Source organism: Syngnathoides biaculeatus, chromosome 9 (assembly GCF_019802595.1).
Source record: "Syngnathoides biaculeatus isolate LvHL_M chromosome 9, ASM1980259v1, whole genome shotgun sequence".
NCBI classification, from domain to species: Eukaryota; Metazoa; Chordata; class Actinopteri; order Syngnathiformes; family Syngnathidae; genus Syngnathoides; species Syngnathoides biaculeatus.
Genome location: NC_084648.1, coordinates 28,281,636 through 28,304,996, shown reverse-complemented (window position 1 = coordinate 28,304,996; position 23,361 = coordinate 28,281,636).

The window sequence follows — 23,361 nt, the reverse complement described above, 5'->3', positions numbered from 1 at the left end:
GACCCACAAACTACCAGGAGATGGATCTGCGACCCATTTATCAACAAACCAGTTGAATCCAGTATGTCTGTGCAACAAGAAGATCAACTGCTGGAGATTGCAACCGATGGTGGCTTTAAAAGTATTTCGAGACAACAACTCTGCTGTTCTGGATTAAAGTCATGGCAGAATACCCGGAGATCGGCAACAAAGCTCACTGAAAACCCTGTTGCCATTTCCGACATCCTATTTGTGTGAAACAGGGTTTTCTGCAGTGACAGCAACCCAAACAAAACAATGGAATCAACCGGACATAAGAAACACCTTTGGGTGTCATTGTCTTCCATTACCCGCAGATGGGACCATCTCGTTGGAGAGAAACAATTTTAGGTGAGTTAAAATTTTCATGCACTTTAAATTCATTTTCGTGGTATATCTGTATCTTATTTTGAAGGCCTGTTTATGTAACGTTATGATAGCGACCAGTAAGAGAGCATTAGGGCTGTGGTCCCCAACGGAGTGAAATGAGGTAGAGGGGAGAGGAGAGGAAATGGTTCAAACTGACCAATTTATTTCAGCTGTTGAAAAATAACATTCATGGAGTGTTTAATAATTAAAAAAAATTGAATTGTTGTGTAGGCATATATAGATAAAAGAGAAAGAAATATACAATTGCTGGTTCTTGTTCTAATTTTTCCACATGTATTTTTTTTTATTTTATTTCACTATTATTCAATTTTCAAAAGAAACGATATTCAATACAAACAATCTACGTTACGCCCCCTGGAATTAACATGTTCTCCCCGTCCCTGTGTGGGTTGTCTCCAGGCACTCCAGTTTCCCCCGACATCCCAAAAACATGCATTAATTGGAGACTCTTAATTGCCCCTTGGTGTGATTGTGGGTGTGACTGTTTTCTGTCTGTACAGTATGTGCTCTGTGAATGGCTGGGAACCACTTGAGGGTGTAACCCGCCTCCTGCCAGTTGACAGCTAGGATTGGCTACAGCACTCCCGTGACATTTGTGAGGATAAGCACCTCAGAAAATGGATGGATGGATAGGTTAGACATAATTTGAAAATCATAGTATTCTTTTTTTTGTTCACCACAACATCCCAACATAATTGGAATCAGGGGTGGATTTATTGTATTTTAAATGCCCATTTCTTGCCAATGTAATTGTGAATGATTGTGTGTCTATATGTGCTGGTGATTGGCTGGAGACCAGTTTCGGGTGTACCTCAGCTAAAGTCAGATGGGACAGAATCCAGCTCTCTTATGATCCTGACCAGGACAAGCTGTATATAGATGACGGATGACATAGATGAAAGTGCAACCTCCAAAGTGGAAAACAATTGGTTCAGTGATGCAGGTTGACCTCTGAAGCTGCTCTGTAGACTAGAAGGGACATCATCTAGTGTGTTTGAACCTTTAACTAATGGAATAGATTATAAAAATGATGAATAAAATTAGGTGGAACAGTGGATCAGCATTGGCCTCACAGTTCTGAGGACCCAGGTTTGATCCCGGCCCTGCATGGGTTTTCTCCCGGCACTCCGGTGGGAGGAAACCTACGCAGGCGCGGGAGAACGTGCAAACTCCACACAGGCGAGTTTAGGATTGAACCCTGACCTCAGAACTGTGAGGCCAGCGCTTTACCAGCAGAGCCACTGTGCTGCCTCACTTGTAATGTCAAGCTGAAAAATCACACCTCTGTAATGTGTATTCCTGCAGCCAAAGAACCCAACATTTAAGATAGCCTTGGGGAATTGATCAGCAATGGGCCAAAACACCGGCCTGGGGCTAACAACACTACCTATTCGGATACAGTGATAAACGACAGAACCAAATGATACAGGGATGAGGCAATCAGAGATCACAAAGAGGAACATATTCTCATCAAAATGATGTGTTGGCATCAAGTAATTATCTTCGGTCTCTTGCTTGCGAAAGGTAATGTTGAAGGTTTTTGCAGATTATTGTCTCTTTTGTGGTGAACATGGACTGCAGTCTGTAGATAAATGGCTTTCGTTTGGAAGGCCACCTGTTTTGTATAAGAAAGATGACCTTCTCCAAAATGGCATATCCGCAATAGTTCTTTTTAGGAACATAGGTTACTCTATTAACTTTCTGTGAAAACACACACTAGAGCAAGCCAAGACGTCGGTGATTAGAGAGGCCCTTGGAGTCCTTTTATAGACAACAAGTCCATAATTAACCACCACATTCCTGCAACATTCACCCTCGCCACCCCCACACCAACTCAAAATACAATATGGATTCTATACAACACCATCTTATTAATATTTCTCCTCGGAATAATCTGGAGATATCACCAATCAGCCCAGTTTAATGAAAATCAGTCTTATGAATATTAAATTGCTTTTGTTGAACGGTGTGGATCGTATCAGAGATCATAAAATTAATATGAATGGTCTTTGCCAGACATTTTATGAATGGCCCATATGTTTTGCCATTTAATGAGGCATCTCCTCAAAACTTTGTGAGTTCATATATTATGCATATGATTAGCAAGGGCGGGGTCATTGCCCTCCTCTCCAAATCCATTCTCAACCTTATCGCTAGCTCGAACATCGACTTTAGAACATTTGAGTGCAATCTACCACACTGTTACCCCACTATCTTGAGTTGATCTCAGCCAGGTCAACTCAGTCAGGTGTGTTTGGAAGGCCAACGTGATCATGCCAGACAGCCAACATCCTCTTTTCGCAGAGTTTTAGCCACTCCCATCAGGAAGGAGGTAGACCACTTCCAGAAAGGCTAAGTCAAATAGAGACCTGAGATTGTTCTGACCCTCAGCTCTTAAATATATCAATCAGTTGTGAGATAACACACATACAATGTAAAGAAATAAACCAGTCTTATGAAGTGTAGTGAGTGTGTGTTTGGACAACCAGAAATTCACAACAATTTCAATATTAAATCCTTGCCTACAAAATGATGTGACCCATTGAGCATATCCGGAACATGGCTGGTTTGTCTGTGTGTGAGCTTCCCTGTGTGTGTTTTGGGCCACTGTCGCTTCTTGTGAGCATTTTCAGATTGTACTTGTGTTTGACCGTCAATTAGTTTTTTCCCCCTTTGTTTGCACAGGGGCGTATCTGAAGCGCAACTCATAGCAAAAAAAAAAAAGAAAAAGAAAAAGTCGACTGTATTGATTGGTCACAATGCAAGTAATGGATCAACATCTTCTCACCTCAGACAATCCTGCTGTTACGTAACACTGTCAAGTGACAAACAAACTGCACTGACCTCCTTGCTCGGAGATGAGGACACCGCTTACAACATTATCTTGCTGTGCTCCAAATATGTAAAAGAGATCAACCTCTTGGCTGCACTTGCCTTTTCATGTGGGAAAATTCCATCCTACATCCCTTGCAGCTTGAGCTTTCAAGCTGCAGGACCAAGAAGGCAGATACAGTCTCTCAGCCCAGTCAGCCTACAAATGGAGAGATGGCCGCTTGCTGCTATACCACCCAGAGATGTGTGATGATTAATGATATGAACAGTCACTGAATGGAGGCTGTTATTTACCAAGCCTGGTGACAACTTGATCGGACCTCCTGGTAACCACAAGATCCCTCCTTTTCTAATCACAACCACTTTGTAATTTGGTGTCTTTTCTGATCCAAATGCTATTCTCACAGCTATGTTGCTATATCTCAGCCTTGTGCTTGATGCAGATTTACATGAAAAATATCTTATGATGCCTGTTGAATAAATGCAGGGCTATCGTCAGCCACATAATTCCCAGAGTCTTAGGAGACTAATTGGAAATTATATTGAGTAGTGGGTAAAACTCGTCACCATTTAATTGCAGTTTTTTTGCAATGATCTAAAAGGTTTTGTAGGATTTGTTCATGTTGTCCTAAATATAGATGTGGTCCCATTAGCCCAATACAATCTATGATGATTACGCAGGTCACGTTAAAAAAAAAAAAAAGGAAATATATACCCATCCATCCATTTTCTGAGCTGATTATCCTCACAAGGTTCGCAGGAGTGCTGGACCCTATCCCAGCAATTTTCTGGTAGGAGGTGGGATACAGTCTGAAATGGTTGCCACACAATCACAGGGCACATAGTGACCAACAACAGTCACACTCACAAACACACATAAGAGCAATTTAGAGATCACAACTAATGCATCATTTTTTGGGGGGATGTGGGAGGAAACTGGAGTGATTGGAGAAAACCTACGCAGGCATGGGGAGAACATGCAAACTCCATACAGAAAGGGCTGGTATTGGAACCCCAGGATTAACAATACATACATAACTATTTAAAAAATTCCACATTGTTTTTGTGCAAGTGGGTATACACACATACCCTCACACATATAAACACGCGCACACACATATATAGGCAGCACTTTGGAGACACTGGTTAGAGCAACTGGTTTGAGCGTTGGCCTCACAGTTGTAAGGACCGAGTTTCAAATCCCAGCCCCGCCTGTGTGGAGTTTGCATGTTCTCCCTCTACTTGCCCTGTGATTGACTGGTAACCAGTTTAGGGTGTACCCCGCCTACTGCCCAATGACAGCTGGGATAGGCTCTGGCACTCCTGCGACCCTCATGAAGATTATCGGCTCAAAAAACAGATGGATGTTTTTGTGCAAATTATTAAAAATATTTCTGGAAAATATTCACATTTATTCATTATTATCCTGTTACAAATTTGGTTGCAAATCATGAGCAGTCTGAAAGTCATTTTACCAAAATTGATTTCTGATTATTAATCAACAAGGGTGGACAATTTAGTTATCCATTCTTTGTAAATGTATATGTAAAAAAAGTTGTGGCAGTGGATAGAAAAAAACCCAATGCGATTCCAGCAAACCAAACTCTTTTGAAGTGAAGCTTATGAAATGTTATAACAGTCAGTGTTTTAAAATACTACAGGGAGTATTTATTTTCACAGAATTGTAGTGTGAACATTGCACACCATTTTATATTAGTGGAGTTCTGAAACTTGGAATCGTTTGGCCTTCACAGGTGCATCAATGTAATTTAAGGGCATCCTATATTGGACAAAATTAGCACCAAAAGTGACTTTTATTGAAAAATAGTAGTGGACGTGTTCTCCATCCCCACGGGCCAGACTTGACCCCTTGATGAGCCATTTCTGGACCATGGGCCGTATGCTTGACACCTCTGATTTATAAAGTGGTAAATTGAAAAGAAAATTAAAAACTAAATAAAAAATATAAATAATACAACATCTAATCAATCAAAAAATCATCACCAGATTCTAACAATTGAAAAACTCTAATATGGGACTATCCAAATAATACTTGCTGATCCATTCTATTTCATTGGGTTCTATCTACTTTGCTCTCTTCAGTATTTTTATGGTTACTCTTTTCATTTTTATAATAATCTAAAAAAGCTCATAGTCATGCATGACACCAACCAAGATTTAAATAAAAAGGGTGGGGGGAGGCTTCAGTTTGCTTCAGGCATGCTTATAACCAAATAAAGAAAAGCACCAAATTAAAAACACACACACGCACACACATACAGACACTTTTTGCCTTATGGCTCACTACAATTTTAGTCAGTCACGGCTTGTGACTTCAGAGGTTTATTAAATAACCTTTGAAGAAAATGAAAAAGTGAATACTCTCAACATACAGTAACTAAAACTTTCTTATGTGTATTCTATTTATCAAATCCAGGTGGCACTAATCTACTTACAAATGTCATCAACATCCTATCTGTTATAAGTGACTCCATGAAGTCATCCATTGTTAATGGTACCACTTTTGGTTGCGCTTTTTAGTTTAATTGATACTTTTATTCCCATTATTGAACTCATTTGTAATATGTATTTTATGGATAAGCCTGGCATACAGTCGCAGCTCAGACTTCAGGTTCAATGGTGCTCCCTCCCTTAAAAAAGTACAACATGCATTTGTATCAGGGTGAAACAGGACTGCTTTGCATGGAAAGCAGTTGTGCACAATAAATCCTCTCACTGCACAAATTACAGGCAGGAATGACCCCATAAAATAATCTATCATAATGCTTTAAATTACTATCCAGTAAAATACTTAAGTTTTCAAGATTACTGGTTCCAGCAACATTCAACAATCCATTTTCAGTATTGCATATTCTCACGAGAATTGAAGAGCAGCCCAGAGCGTTATATTCTCCTCTATGATAATTAATGATGCCTGGGAAACACTTGAACACCTCACATTCAGAATGGAACAAAAGCATCTCTCAATAGATCAGATTGCTGTAGGAGGGATTTGGGTAACAGTCATTTTGAATGGATGAATTTAAGATGTACAAAACAATTTGTCATGTTAACTAATGCATTCAAATATATAATTTGTCCATTCATTTTCCGAGCCGCTTATCCTCATAGAGATCGCGGGAGGGCTGGAGCATATCTCATCTATCTTCGGGCGAGAGGCAGCGTACAGACTGAATTGGTCGCCAGCCAATCAAAGGGCACATAGTAACAAATGAATATCCCCACCCACATTCCCACCTACACGCAATTCATAGTCTTTCATCAATGTATCACGCATGTTTTCAGGATGTGGGAGGAAACCAGAGCACCTGGAAAAAATCCACACAGGCACGGGGGATAACATCTAACAGGCATTCTTTAGGTGTGAATGGGAGTGGACGGCATGGCATTGCAAATGGTTAGAGCAAGGGTGCTCAATGCGTTGACCGCAATCAGTTTTGGTTGGTCACGATGGCGTGCTCAGAAAAAAAAAGACATCAGCCGTATTTTTTTAACTTTAACACACCGCGCATGTGCAAACAATGACAGTACACGAAAAGCTCCCCCCTATTTTAAGCTCTCGCTTAGGAAATCTTAAACATGAGTATGGATGCTGCACTAAAGAAGACAAAAATGTATCACTTTCACACGGAATGGGAGGCGTACAACTTTTTAATAATGTCATTTTTGATGTGTGTTTTCCTCATCTGCCTTGTAGTGAAATGTGGAGCAACATTTTCAAACTGTTTATGAAAAATACAACACCGACATTCCGCTGAAAAGCAAGCTGAGAATGAGAAAAGTAAACTAAAGTCCCAATTGGCCACACAGCAGTCACTTTTCACACAATATAATTCAACAGCAAAAGCCGCAACTGAAGCATCGTTTCCGGGTTCACTACATCATGATTAATAACAAGAAGTCCTTCCAAGACGGAGAGATGGTAAAAGAGAAATAGCTAACTCGTTGTTCCGATCTTTTAAAAATAAGGCGGAAATATTATCTTCAATAAAATCTCAACAACTGTAAAGCCACTGTGAAGCCATGGCTGATGTGTGGAAGGACATCGGAGATTGTGAGTGTTTCTCATTGCACTTTGATGAATCCACTGACGTGAGTGACACAGCCCAGGTGTCCATTTTCATTCGTATGGTGTTTTGTGATCATCAACGTGAAATCAGATAGTTACAAAAAAGTTAATTATGTTGTGTATTATTGGCTCATGCGGTTATGCAAGGCACACAAACATACATTTACACAGAAAGAATCCTCAATATACTTTAAAATAAATGTGTTTTGCATTTTTGTAGTGGCTAGATCTCTGTGGTCATTCTATTTCAACATTGGTCATTCTAAAAAAAAAAATCGCAAGCGGTTGGATGCTTGAGAAGTAGATCTTGGGGTAAAAAAGTCAGGGCACCCCTTGGTTAGAGCGTTAGCCTCACAGGTCTGACGACCAGGGTTCAAATCCCGGCCTCGCCTGTGTGGCGTTTGGATGTTCTCCACCGTGGATGTGTGGGTTTTCTCCAGACACTCCGGTTTCCTCCAAATCCCAAAATCATTCATTAATCGGCGACTCTACCCTGCCTCCTGCCCGATGACAGCTGGAATTGGCTCCAGCACTCCAGCAACCCTTGTGAGAATAAGTGGCTAAGAAAATGGATGGATGAATTCCAGATTTGAATGCATTAGTTAACATGACATTTTTGTGTACATCTTAAATTCATCCATACAAAATTGCTGTTACCTGACCCCCTCTAAGAGTAATGTGATCACTTGGGAGATGCATTTGTTCCATTATGAATACAGGAAGATAAAGTACGTATATAGCACTCTGAGATTATCTTTTTTTTTTTTATAACGGCTTGTCCAATTAGGGGTCACCTCAGCGTGTCATCTTTTTCCATTTAAGCCTATCTCGTGCATCTTCCTCTCTAACACCCATTGTCCTCATGTCCTCCCACACAACATCCATCAACCTTTTCTTTGGTCTTTCTCTCCCTCTTTTGCCTAGCAGCTCCATCCTCAGCACCCTTCTACCAATATACTCACTCTCTCGCCTCATGTCCATGTCTGCTCTCTCTAACCTTGTCTCCAAAACATCCAACTTTGGCTGTCCCTCGAATAAGCTAATTTGTAATCCTATCCAACCTCCTTATTCCGAGCGAGAACCTCAACATCTTAATTCCTGCAACCTCCAGTTCTGCTTCCTGTTGTTTCTTCAGAGCCACCGTCTCTTATCCGTACATCATGGCCGGCCTCACCACTGTTTTGTAAACTTTGCCCTTCATCCTGGCGGATACTCTTCTGTCACATAGAACACCAGACACCTTCCGCCAACTGTTCCACCCCGCTTGGACCCGTTTCTTCACTTTCTTACCACACTCTCCATTGCTCTGTTGACCCCAAGCATTTGAAGTCATCCACTTTCGCTATCTCTTCTCCTTGGAGCCTCACTCTTCCTCCTCCACCCCTCTCATTCACGCACATGTATTCTGTTTTACTACGGCTAAACTTCATTCATCTCCTTTCCAGTGCGTACCTTCATCTTTCTAACTGTTCCTCCGCCTGTTCCCTACTTTCACTGCAGATCAGAATATCAACTGAGAACATCATGATACAAGGGGAATCCAGTCTAACCTCATCTGTCAACCTATCCATTACTACCGGAAGCAGGAAGGGGCTCAACGCGGAACCCTGATTCAGTCCCACCACCCCTTTTTGACACACCAATGGCACATCTCACCGCTGTTCTGCAGCCCTCATACATGTCCTGTACTTCTAACATATTTCTCCGCCACACCAGACTTGCGCATGCAGTACCACAGTTCTTCTCTTGGTATTCTGACATGGGCTTTCTATGGGTCAACAAAAACACAATGTAGCTCCTTCTGACTTTCTCTGTACTTTTGCACAAGCATCCTCAAGGCAAATAATGCATCTGTGGTACTCTTTCTAGGCATGAAACCATACTGTTACTTGCAGATACTTACTTCCATCCTGAGTCTAGCCTCCACTACTCTTTCCCAGAACTTCATTGTGTGGCTCATCATCTTTATTCCTCTGTAGTTTCCGAAGTTCTGAACATTGGGTTCAAATCCCAGGCCCCCCTCTGTGGAGTTTGCATGTTAACCCGTACCTGTGTGTTTTTTTTTTCCAACTCTGGTTTCCTCCCCAAAACATGCATGCCAGGTTAATTGAACAACCTAAATTGCCTATCGGTTGGTTGTTCTTCTACAGTACATGGGCCCTGGGATTGGCTGGAAACCAGTTCACGGGGTACCCCACCTCCTGCCGGAGAACGCATCCGAGAAGATTTGTTTTTCAGGTACTTGAGATCACAAAATAGGGCTAATGTTGCAATATGCAGAGCCAAAACAACAACAAAAACACATCTGCAATTTACGCAAGGTGTTTGCTCAAGTTAGAAGTGGGCCGAAATGAATTTTGGGCAGTCACAAAACTGCTGTATGTGAAAGCTATTGTTTTCGTAGTCTGTATTTTAAACACGTATCGTTCGCTGCTGTTACGATTCATTTTGATTGGGTGGGGGAAGTCCAATAGAAGACTAGCTGTGGACGCAACTTTCGTTTGTCATTTGATTGGTGAATTTGAGTCAAACATCGTTTTGGTCATCATAGTGGATTGGATCAACAACATCCCATGCTGAAGTCAAAAAGAAAAAGTCTAAGAATAGATCTCGCATGCAATTAATGATGAATGAAACGAAAGTAGTAATGTGATTATTGTAACAATGTAAAATTATCATTACTTTCTAACATAAATACTCAAGTGAAGTTTAAAAATATGCTTCATGAAAACGATTCTGATGAGTACATTTTTTATTCAAAATAGGATCTTCCTACCCACCTCTGTGTTCCAGGTTTTACGGATTATTCTAAAAGTCAAGGTTGCATGAAGTAATTCACTTATGATTTACTCAATGGTTACTCGTAATGGCAGCTGCCAACCCAACGGTGTATGAAAGATACAGTAGTAGCTGTTGCTGTCCATTTTATTATTTTTAATATTATTTACAATATGTACATTTATATGAAAGAGAGACAACAGGGTTGGGGATGGAATAGCTTTGATACTGTTATTCAGGGCTTTATAAAATGTATGTAATTACAAGGAAAAGCCAACATTGATGTCTGGTAAGCTTTGCAAGCTCAGATCACATATTAAGAGAACTAGAAAACTATTAAGACCACTGTGCGCAGTCCTCACATCTTCACTTATTGATGTGCAGTCCTCACATCTTCACTTATTTATGTGCAGTCCTCACATCTTCACTTATTTATCAAAGAGAAATATCATGAAAACCTTAAAGTGTTGACCAAAAAAAATACATTGAGCACCAATATGACCTGAGACTCGAGCTACAGAACAACATTGCCGTGCAGAAGTGAATGTATTTTTCATTCCCCTACAAACTTTTGTAATTCTTGATCCATACGACATCACTCTTGAAAGCTTTGTCACAATGATTTTAGTTTTTGTTGTTATCCTGTTGACTGCGTCTCTCTTCATACCACAGCACAATTGAATTGCCTGTAACAAAAGGGAAAGAAACACTTTACGTTTTCTCGCCATTTGGACCAACTGGACTGGCCTGTATGTTGGGCTGGTGCTCTTCCACTCAAGCAGAGTTGTCACATACCGATAATTGGGCGGCTTTTGATCACCCCCAACACACACACACACACAAATTAACAACACCAAAAGCCCTATTCTCTGATGTCACTGGCAGATTACCCCGATTATCCCAATTTTCATGAGGTGTGGAGTTTATAAACGGTGATTTTCCCTTCCCGATCTGTTCCAAAAATGGCTTCGGCTGACTTTTGAAAATGTTAAATAGGAATATTTATGATCACAGATTCTGGTACTTCTAGCGAGCTATACGCTTTCATGAGAGTATAAAGAGAACTTGACAACTGTACATCCATTTTCAACACCGCTTAGGTTTGCAGGTGGCTCTAGCCTATCCCAGCTAACGCCAGGGGAAAGGTAGACTACACCCTGAACTGGTCACCAGTCAGTGACAGGGCACGTATAGTACATGTAAACTAAAATATAGTAACACAATTCCCCCAAGACACAGATAAATGGGAAGGTCACCTGATGGCATATTATTAGTATTCCTGGAATTAACAAAGCCGCATTCGTATTGTAGAGCAACGAGACTTTTGCAATGTAGTAGTGAATTTCATTTCTGGTCTAATGGTTATCAGAGCTTTCCATTAATACACTACAAAACAAACAGTCATGAGGCTTCATTTGCACATTGCTTGCCAGTCATTATACACTAAGAAATATAAACCCAGATGAGGCTCTGTAGAAAACTCTTTTCAGTTGACCACTACAGCACATCTGTCACATGCAAAAAGTAGATGTGGCCTCAGAAATCTCAGTCATCTTGCATCACCCCCTTTTATGACTACAATTAGGAAAAAACAGTAAAACAAAGAACAATGATTGAGCTCAATGCCATATACAACAGTTTCAGGCCTCCTATTTTGCAGAAACACAGTTTGCTGCTATTGGACCACACACAACAAGTGTTCCCTGAAGTTCGGAAGAACGAATACAATTTCCACAGATTATTATACTCAGGCCATGCGTAAGCACTTTCTGCTGATCCTGCCGTTAAGTATTAACTATATTATGCTTAATGCCGCTAGTGCTCATGGAAGCAAAATTGACTTTCTCCTTTTCAAGGCGTCTCACAGGAGAGGCAATTATTCTAATATTCTAATAATGGCAAATATGAGCATGGTTAAAATCAGAGATTTGACTGCATCTGAAAGTATCAATCATAGGACTTCAACTTATGGCCACTTAATGAGAGGAAAGACATCTGCCATAGAGATAATGGCTTCATGTTTTGTAATTGTTTTTTTTTTTAATAGGTCAAGAAATAGGTCAAGTTGTTTCTTTATACTCTTGTCAACAAGAAGCATTTGTTGGAATTCTCCATGTTACAACCTATACCACAGGAATTTTATATGTTTTTAAAACATTGAAAAAATATTTTCCCTTGTGTGAGTAAAACTTAGCAAAAGGTTAGACAGCAGACTATGAAGGCCTGGCAAAATCACAACATATCACACAGGTAATGCGAGGCCAAGATTTTTAAATGCATAAGTGCACAAAATAAGGGAGCTTCACACAGTTCACGTTTGCAGGTGGCTATTATTTACTGTAGTTTACGCAATATGGGAAAATGTGAGAATGGATACACAATGTACAAAAGAGTATGTGGGGCCACGCTGAAAAAGAAAAATATTGTAAAAGTCCCAAGAAGAAGTTAGCACACTTATAATTACCATTATTATACAAAGGTTGTAAAAAAAAAAATCACAATATAAAAAACAAAATAGTAAAAAAAAAATTTGAAGGAAAAAACATTTTAAACATTTAGTTATCTTCAACTGAAACACCACAGTTTGAGGCTAACAGCCGTGACCGCTCTCTCAAGATCAGTCACACTGTGTATTTAACAGATAATATTATCAATAGAGTAGTTATTTGAAAAGGAAAAATCTGATTGGACAAATTTATACGACAGAAGCAATTTTAGTTTTTCTCAGAAATGAACCATAACATCCATCAATTTCCTTTACCGCTTATCCTCACGAAGGTCGCGGGGAGTGCGAGAGCCTATCCCAGCTGTCAACGGGCAGGAGGCGGGGTACACCCTGAACTGGTTGCCAGCCAATCCCAGGCACATAGAGACAGACAGCCGCACCCATAATCACACCTGGGGGCAATTTAGAGTGTCCAATTAATGTTGCATGTTTTTGGAATGTGGGAGGAAACCGGAGTGCCCAAAGGAAACCCACGCAGACACGGAGAGAGCATGCAAAGTCCTGTACAATAACATTAAACTTACTGTTGATGTGACAAAACTGACAACTCCAACATTGGTCAGACTTTTCATGAAGTGCAATTTAAAATTTTCTTTATCAGTCCTACTTTTAACATGTGTATATGTATGCTCACAATATTACACTATTATTATTCAAATTCATCATTTCTTGTTCGCTGAGTGGTGGGAAAACTGCTACAGAAGACAGAAACCAATGTGTGATATCATAAAGCCTCTGCTCATCTGAGTTTTTTTTTCCATCTTGAACAGCTGTAACTTGTGCCTGTGGATATTCTTACGGGCCATTTCCCCAGAAGAAAATGATGTTCCATGTAATGGAAATGTATTAGGGAAAATGTGCGCAAAAGTAATCTAAATTACTCAGCCATGAGCCAGCGTACATGTTCAGTGAAATAACATGAAATGACATTCAAGCATCCATTATCTATCCCGCTTTCCCTAACAAGGGTCACGGGAGTCCTGGAGCCTATCCCAGCTAACTTCGAGCAGGACATTAAATGACATGAAAAGCAAAATTTATAAAAAAAAAATCATAATTAAAAGTATTTGGTTGATTTTTATTTTGCTGTTTGGATTTGTTACATCTACAGGATACTACCAATTACACTGCATATCATTGGGAAAACATTGCTTGTCAACTCCCTGGGCCATAGTCGTATGCCTTTTAAGGCTATCAGCTATTATCTTTTCAAAGTAGTACTGTATTGGTAAACTTACTGAATTGATATTTCCAGATGTTAAAAACATCTATCTTTGTACGTAGTGGTTTCCAGTGTGGTACCAAAATGTTCATGAACGAGTTCAGGGTGTACCCTGCCTACAGCCCGTTGACAGTTGGGATAGGTTCCAACACTCTTGCGACCCTTGTGAGGATAAGTGGCTCATAAAATGGATGGATGGATTATACTTTATTCCATGACTCATCAGCTTCAATGAGTACTAAAATAGACTACATGAACCCCTTTGTACACCTCCAGAAAAAAAAAAAAAAACAACTTGATTTACCACAAAAGAACCTGAACAAGTTATTCATTTTTGCATCAGAACTCTTCATATGTACATTTGTTGAACAGAATCAGAATGGAGTCACCCTACTAAAAGAACAAAAACCATTGGGATCAAAACAGTATTTCACACCCTTGACAAATATAATAATAACACAGATTAAAACATTCATTTGACTTTTCATTGTTGAAAAGACATTGTATTCAATGTCGTTATGTTTTTACAGGTGTGCCTAATGTTGTGACCAAAAGTGAGTGCATATAACAAAGGAAGCACCAAGTCCTCTTTCACTTATATGGATATGAGTTGGAAGGATTTTATGCCCCCGCAGCATACATCTTCCTGGAATATCAATCAATTCATGCCCATCACTTATTTAAACTTCACCTGCAGCATCATGGACTGCAGAAAGACAATATACTGCAGCACAAGCACAAGGTTAGTGTGACACAACTAAATACTGGATACTCATTACACCCCCAAAGGGCACAAAAATATTGAAAAATTAGAACAGCCAAGGGGGGGGGGAGCAACAATTGAGTTTATATACAGACTGAGAGCGATGCCATTGTCAAGTTCAATGTTAAAATGACAGTCAGTCTCACACTGAAAGCATCTAATGTTGAGATTTGATAAAGACCGAGTAGAACTTTATGAATGAACGAGCTTGACCAACTAGTCCAATGATTCCCAACCCTGTGCTGCAGCTGAGGGATCATTAAGTGTTTGTCATGACCCATCGGTGCGGGGGAGGACCCAAATGCAGGCAGTTTGGGAAAAGTGTTTATTCGTTCCAAGGTCAGGGATCAGGCAGAGAGTCAAGTAGCGCAGCGGTAACTAAGACATCAGGCGTAGAGAGCAGGTCCGCGGGCAAGCAGGGGTCGGCACGCGGGAGATCGATCAGAGATAGCAGGAGTATCAAAGACGTCAAGCTTACGGGGTCGGTCGGAGGACAGGCAGAGGTCAGTATACCAGGGTTCACTATCAAGAATATGGGAGTGCAGGAACGGGGCATGGGTGGCGACAATCTGGCCAAGCCAGACCGTCCGCTGGGTCCTATATATACACAGGGGTTAATCACTGCCGATGAGGCGCAACTGTGCGCCTCCTAATCAGTGCAGCTGTGGGGGACCCGCACAGCCAGGGCTGGACCGGCAGGACCATGATAGTGTTCAGGGGTAAATTATCCAATTTCTTTTTTTACTTATTTATTTTTCAATCTTTAAAGTCTCTTTACTTTAATAATAAATTTCATTGGATGTCGTGGAGCCAACCAGTTAAACAAAATTAACATGGCACATTTCCTTTTCACATTTGTTTTCTAGTTTTGTTTTATATATGGGAAAAAGAATCAAGAACAATGCATGAACATAGATACATGTATTTGCAAAAACACAGAAATAAAGTGATTTGTAAACACATCTAAACTAGAATAGTAATGTGGTTATTCATTTTATTAAAAGAAGTTTTCTGAGTCAACTTAAATAAACTTTTGAACAAGACACACCATGTCTACAACATTGCGAACCTCATCCAATAAGCGAATGGATTGATTGGTACATTATTGTCATGTGATTACAATAAGACTTACTATAGTGCTTAATATAGTGCCGAACATTGAAACGATCCACATACTGTACTTCCTTTACTTAGTAGCAAATGACAAAGGGTCCCCCTTGACGTGTTCTGGACCCAGATCGCAGTCCACCACTTGAAGACACCCGCTGAATAGTGTTCTAGTCTTTGTATGCTTTATTTTGGCCGTGACAACTATACTTGCCAAATTGCTCCAGTTTAGTCTCAGCATCCCTGAAGCTTCAAGGCTAAACAACATCTATTTTGGCAAATTTGATTTGGATTAGTTTCAAGCTATTTCAGTAATCATTGTGTGTTTTTCATTCATTCACAGAAGACTACAAAATATTTTGTCCATCTGTATACAGATTCCTAAAACAATTAGCTGGATCATAACGTATGCTTGGGGCGGTACGATGGTTCAGCTGGGAAACAGTTCTGAGGTCCTGGGTTCGATCCCGGACCCACCTGTGTGGAGTTTGCATGTTCTCCCTGTGCCTGTGTGGGTTTTCTCTGGGCACTCTGGTTTCCTCCTACACCCCAAAAACATGCAACATTAATTGGACAGTCTAATTTGCCCCTAAGTGTGATTGTGAGTGTGGCTGTCTTGATGTGCCCTGCGATTGCCTGGCAATCAGTTCAGGGTGTACACTGCTTCCTCCCCAATGATAGTCAGGATAGGCTCCAGCGCTCCCACAACCCCCGTGAGGATAGGCAGCTCAGAAAATCCTAATCCTAAAACACATTTTGTGAAATACTGAATGGTTCAATGGACCAAAAGTAAGAAATAACACTTTTGTCATAACTTCTCATTATTCAGGAGGTGCACTGAGGAAATTTAAAGTTGATTGTTTTCAGTGTGGCTGTTTTGCTCCACTAAGTCAGGTTCATTATACAAAGTGCTATTTCATTAAAATTTGTGATGAAGAAATGAAATGCACTCCTCCACGTCCATTAAGGCTGGAGCCGTGCCTGGTGGAATTTAAATGAATGACTTGCTCTATTTTTAGTTCCACTCACTTGGGTTTCATCTTCGCCACACGTCACACTGAAGGTCTATAAAAACGTACTGCACTCTTACATCAGGGTAGTAGTCACGTGCATCAGAAACAGGAAAAAATCACATCATGAAGCTCACAACTGTGGTTACGTGGACAGAGGACGGACCACAGAGAAGGTCATGCTAGATAAGGAATATTTATTATGCTCACTGGTACACAACGGATAAATGGAAGCAAGAAAAGAAAATGAATGTATCATTATTATGAAGATTGCTGTATTAAATGTTGATCAGATTGCCAAATTATATGAACTGTCTCCCAATACCACAATGCACTCTATTTTATTAGCTGAATCAGTACCAAAACAAATGTCTCATTGGTTTTAATGAGGTCAAAATTGGCACGTTTTCCTTACCAAAAAATTAGTTATAAAACAATAATAGTATCTCTACACAAATACACAGACTATTTCTAAACACCTCATGCCTGCTGAAATGTATGTTGTGTGTGTGTTCATGTTCTTTGGTTTTCTGTATTTTTATTGTTTGACATGCTGTACCATGATGGTAAATGGAATATGGTATTAGTAAAATCCCGATTCCTTTATCCTGCTGCTTGAAATATTCAATCCAGTAATAATTTGTAATACATTCTTAAAAAAAACTGAACACTGTATTGTGTATGTGTTTGAAAATCGAGTAAAAACAGAAAATATAAAAAACCCTATACAAAGTACTCAGGAACAGTGAATAATTTTAGAATAGTTTGCAGAGATGCACATTCTGGAAACAAAAGCTTGTTTGCTTTGTGTACAGAATGACTGTCGAAAATGAGCAATTTTGTAGTATGGTGCCAAAAACCTTCTTTGGAAGTCTTCAAGGAGCATACAGGTGATTAAAATATTTTTTTGCATTGTCTTTGTCACATGTTCATTAAAAAGAAAAGAAAAGAAAAGAAAAGATAAATGTTGACATGAGCCTTTCAGAATCATCCTTCAAGAGTTTATCAACAAGTACATTTGTGTGGTTTTGTTGAGTCTTTGGGTTGGCATGGGTGTTTTTAATTTCTGCCGAAAGTGTTTGCTCCCTGTTCAGACAATTTTGCGGAAATCACTGAAAATTATTTCCTGTCTGATATTTTTAGATTAAAAAAGATGTGACAGTTGTTAGAATGGAAGTACACATGAAATTTGAAAATCACCCATGAGGTGTAGAGTAGAGTCAAAACCAGTGGTCCGTAGAAAAAGAAAAAAAAATGTCACTTTGTTTTCATAGAAATCAAAAGTCGGGATGGAATTAAATATTGTTTTTCTCTATGAGCTCATAGAGAAGTGAATGAACAATGTTTACTGACAGGATTGTCTTGAGTAATATGCAGTAAGCGAATATATTACAGTGACAGCAAAGGCAGGTGAAATGAAAGTCTGCATTAGGCAGACAGAGGGACAGGGGAAAAAAAAGTAGCCCAACTCCTGGCAGTCATTGATTGTGTCAATTGTTACATGTAAATTTAGAATAATGAAATCCCCTTTGGTCAAACCAGCAAAATATAACAAGACAGTTTAATGGCACACAAGACTTAAGATAACACAAGATTTATGATTATAATATCAAACTAATATAAAATAGAGATACAATGGTGAAAATGGCAGATAAGGTTGCACAACATATGAGCTAACTAACAAAACTACATATAGTCACCACACTCCCAATGAATGTCCCTTTTATTGAATGTTATTTCCAGCGATTGAGTAATTAATCCATAAATATCCAAAAGATGAGTGTCAGAAGGCAGATAATCCGAGTCGTTACTTGTAAGAAGCCCCGTTTAAACACCACCCAGTCCTGATATCGACACTTCCCAAACATTCAACAAAGATCCGCGTCAGAAAGTATGAACATAAAAAAGAAAAATAAAGATTAAAGAACTAATGCAATACAACATTATACATAAATAACTAAATATAGACACTCATAACACAATTGTGTCTCATCTAAATTGCTCCAAATACTAAATTAAAGCCACAAGATTAATCAGGCAAAGAGTAAAACATTTTCTTTGAGTGAAATAAATTGGTTGTAATCCAGACTATAATCTAAAAGTCGCCTATGACCTAATTTTCTTGGCTTGGAAGAATTCAACCAGATTGGACTAAAATTCACACAAGTATGCAACATAAATCAACTGTGATCATGAACAAAGTGAATACATTAAATGGTAATCAACCAAAAGTTAGATGGTGTCAAATATACAGTTCATCCTCATCATAAAATTAAATACAAAAAGATTTCAGAGTTTTATTACAATGGACCCTTCCAACTTGTCGATCTTCAGCTCCTCCCACCTTAGCAACAGTTGGCATCTCCCACAAGCTTCCAAAATGGCGACTGAACAGAACAAGTTTGAAGTGGATTCTCTATCACGTATTCCCGGTAACATTGTGGTATGTTTTTTTCCCAATACGCCAGACTTGTCCAAGAGGGTTCTACCGAGAGGTCTCAACTATTTCACACAAGGATATGTACACGGTATTAAGATTTTGGACGGAGTAGGATGCAATGTCAGAGTTACAGTGAAACGTTGGCGATCGATGAAAAAAAGTTTGACGCCTCCAAACTTTACATTGAAATCCAACAGGATAAAATAGTGGAATCATACTGCGCCTGTATAGGAGGGTGAGTACTTTTTACTTGGAAAGATCATGAGTAATATCATTGTAGTTTTTATAAGTGAGTGGGTGTATTCATTTGACTTGGCTCATAATAGAACCCAGTGCGCTGTCTTAAAAGTCTGGTGTGATACAAATAGGCAAATAAACATTTCTCTTACATGACGTCGCACATTTCGTATCCCTAACCCGATTCTTTGGCATAAAACATGACACACTTCATTCAGCAGGTCAGTGATATGCTAACAAAGTGAAAGTTGTTCTCCTGCAATGTATAAAGCACTGATAATAATTAAATCAAACTCAGAGAAGTTACTTTTCCCTCACTTACCTTCGAACATACAACCTTGTGTTTGTTGATATTGTCCACACTTAGTTGTACGTGCACTCTTCCGGGAGCCTTAATCCATCGTAGAGTCTTCATCAACTGTGTTTTAGGCTTTGGGGAAAAAGAATCAACCCGGCCCCTTGTAACCTGGCCAGATATCTTTCATCAGAATTGCACGTTCCCCAAGCATATCTGAGGACCATTTTGTTCGTAACATTAACTTTTCAAAGCGCACGCGACTGATAACCAGCAATGCTTGTGGGACATGACGACAAGAGGGGCGTCTCAAGCCAGGGGTTAAGACAATGCGGCTACCTGTTTGGCTATTATTGTATGAGTGATTGACAGGTTGGAAAGGTCCATTGGATTTTTGAGGCAGAACAAAACTTACTGCAATTAATACAAGCCAACTTTACTGTATGATGAATGAATGAATGTACACAACAACCCATTTAACCAGTAAAAATACACTCTAAATATACCCCCCTAAAAAAGGACTTCCTACTATTTCAACAGTGTGCAGTGGGTCCTCTGGGAATTACCCAAAATTTCATGCAATTTGTTCCAAAGGTTGAGCATATCTAGAGTGATGAGATACTATGCAATATTATTTTGTTATTTTTTTTGTCCCTTTTTCATACACATGTGTGTACCTTTCACAAAACTATCAGAGCCAATAACCCAAAGAGTGGAAATTAATTTAGGATTACAGTAGAAAGAAATACAGGGTGTTTACTATTAACAACACTTATTTTTTTTACACATACATGATAAGCAACTGCTATTAAAGTATAACGATACCGCAATATTAGGAAGATGTTTAAAGCAGTGCCCCAATAATTTAGTTATACATGGACCACTGATTTTCCCGGGACCACAAGTTCTATGCAAACCATATCTTGAGAAACACTTTTTTTTAAAATGATATCAACATCAGTACAAACTATTGTAACGTTCCCATTTTCTACCTGATGCTTTAAAAAAAAAAAAAAAAAAAAATCTGACTATAAATGTATTAAAGTAATTTAGTAGTTGTCCAAGTTTTCCAAATTAATATTAGTCTTTGTTACGTCCATTTATTATATATATATATATATATATATATATATATATATATATATATATAAGGGTGTTTCCTGAAAGTTGTACATGCATATGCACTCTGCTGTCTGGGCATTTTTGTAGTTGCAATGGGAGTCACATAAACACATACAAACATACAACAAAGCTTATGTGGCGTGAGAAAGGCAACGCGGGGTCCCAGTGTTTTGGAGAGAACACCCGGAGTACACAGAGCATGTCTCTGGAGACTGGTCTCAGTAAACTCGGCCGGTGGTGCATAATTACTGCAAGTGAGATTCACACAGTGTCAAATGCAGGCCAACACATGGAGGATGCGGGGCAAACGTTCTTGGTCATTTCAGGTTTGGGTAATTTTGAACATTACTTGAGTCCATGCATGGGAAGCAGGGACAAGATGTGACAATGCGTGAATATTTTGGACTAGCCTCATTGTGCTTGTTCTATTTTTATGCTGTAGTTCTGTGAGGAGCAAATTATCAGATTCCATTGTGGATCAGGACCTGTGAAGACAACCATGTCAATCTGTCCCCTCCATGCAACAATAATGGCATCGGTGGGCAGAAGAAGCTTGCTCAACGTTTGGATAAATGTGCTAATTTTGTACTGGAAAATATTATTTTTTTATCATTTATTATTTTTTTATTGGAAATTAGGATTCAAGTTGTATTTTTTCATTATTATTTTTTATGAAAATGCATTGCTATTCTTGAAAATACAGTATAAATACATTTCCTAACACCTCTCATCATTTTTCGACTCTGCTGTGTATCATGCAAAATTGGCAAGGAAATTGCAATGTGATTATAATTGAGATGCCATTATTTCTCTGGGCGCAAAGATGGCAATGCCACACGCAAATTGCCTAGAAACGAATGACAATGCAAATCACCCCAAGATAGACTCCTGCCTGAAAATAACAGAATTCAGCATTTTGTCTGATTATTACCTCTGATAAATACACATCTTAGTATAGCCACAGTTTGTCAAAGGAAGGAAAGTGAAAGACGGTAAATGAGACTGCGACTCATATCCTGCTTCCCATTCGCATATATATATATATATATATATATATATAATATATATATATATATATATATATGCCGCACAGTGGAGCAACTGGTTAGAGCGTTGGCCTCACAGTTCTTAGGAGTGGGGTTCAAATCCTGGCCTCGCCTGTGTGGAGTTTGCATGTTCTCCCTGTGCCTGCGTGGATTTTCTCCGGTCACTCCGGTTTCCTTGCACATCCCAAAAACATGCAGTCATTGAAAACTAAAGTGCCCCTAGATGTGATGTTGAGTGTGACTGTTGCCTCTCTCCATGTGCCTTGCGATTGGGTCACCACCAGTTCGAGGTGCACCCTGCTTCCTGCCCGATGATAGGTGGGATAGGCTCGAGCACTCCCATGAGCCTTGTGAGGATAAGCGGCTCAAAAAAATATATACATACAGGATATATATACACGTGTTTACATGTGTGTGTGTCATCATCATCATCATCATCAGCCATCGACTGTGGAGGGAAGGACTCTTCATGTTTACAACTATGACATTTTGCAATTTGTTGCCAATGTATTATAGTGTGTTTAATGATTTCATATCTCCAGCTACTTATAGGTCTTGGCCATGATCACTTTGTATCCAGTGGTATCCATATGGTAGTTTCTGTGGTACCCCTTTTGTCAGCTCTTAAGGCAAAATGGCCAGCCCATTTCCATTTAAAGCTTTTTATTTTTTGAATGATGTCAGTCGGTGTCTGCCGTCTGATCAAACTGCATCTCTTCTTGTTGAGAATGCTTTTTATGCCAGTATTTGGCATTCCATGTGTTATGAACATTAGAATAAAGGACCCCAAAAGCAGATGCGTGATAGAGTTACATACAGACAATTTAATAACAATAAGTAGCACTTTACGTACAAGGAGGAAAGGGAACCTCAAGGTGCTTGTAACTCAAAAATAAGCACATCTTATCCAGTAGCAGATTTGATCGGTGGACGGAGCCGCAGTGGAAGGAGGATGCCTGGGGCAAAACACAAAACTAAGGTTTCCATAATATTACTGTCATGATCCTGCCGCTCCAGCCTGGGCTGTGTGGGTGCCCGCGCGGTTGCGCTGATTGGGAGGCGCACACCTGCGCCTCATGTGGGCTGATTATCCTGTGTATTTATATGACCCCGATGACGACTGGTCCGCGCCAGTTCGTTGAACTTCATCTCCCGTTCGAGTACTCCCGTATCCCTGATCGACAATCTGTGTGTACCGACCTTCGCCTGTTCTCCGACCAACCCCGTAAGCCTGACTCCTTTGACACTTCTGCCTGCTTTGATCGTTCTCCTGTGTACCAACTCCTGCCTGCCCGCTCACCTGCTCTCTTCGCCCGACGTCCCAACTACCGCTGCTGCACCTGACTGCCTGCCCGATCCCCGACCACAGAATAATAAACGTTTCTCCCCGAACTACCTTGTATCATCAGAGTCCTGCATTTGGGTCCGACTCCCGTTCCGATGGGTCGTGACAGAACAAACTGGCCAAAACAGGACCCAGCAGGAAAGACCCGGAGCTGGAGGCG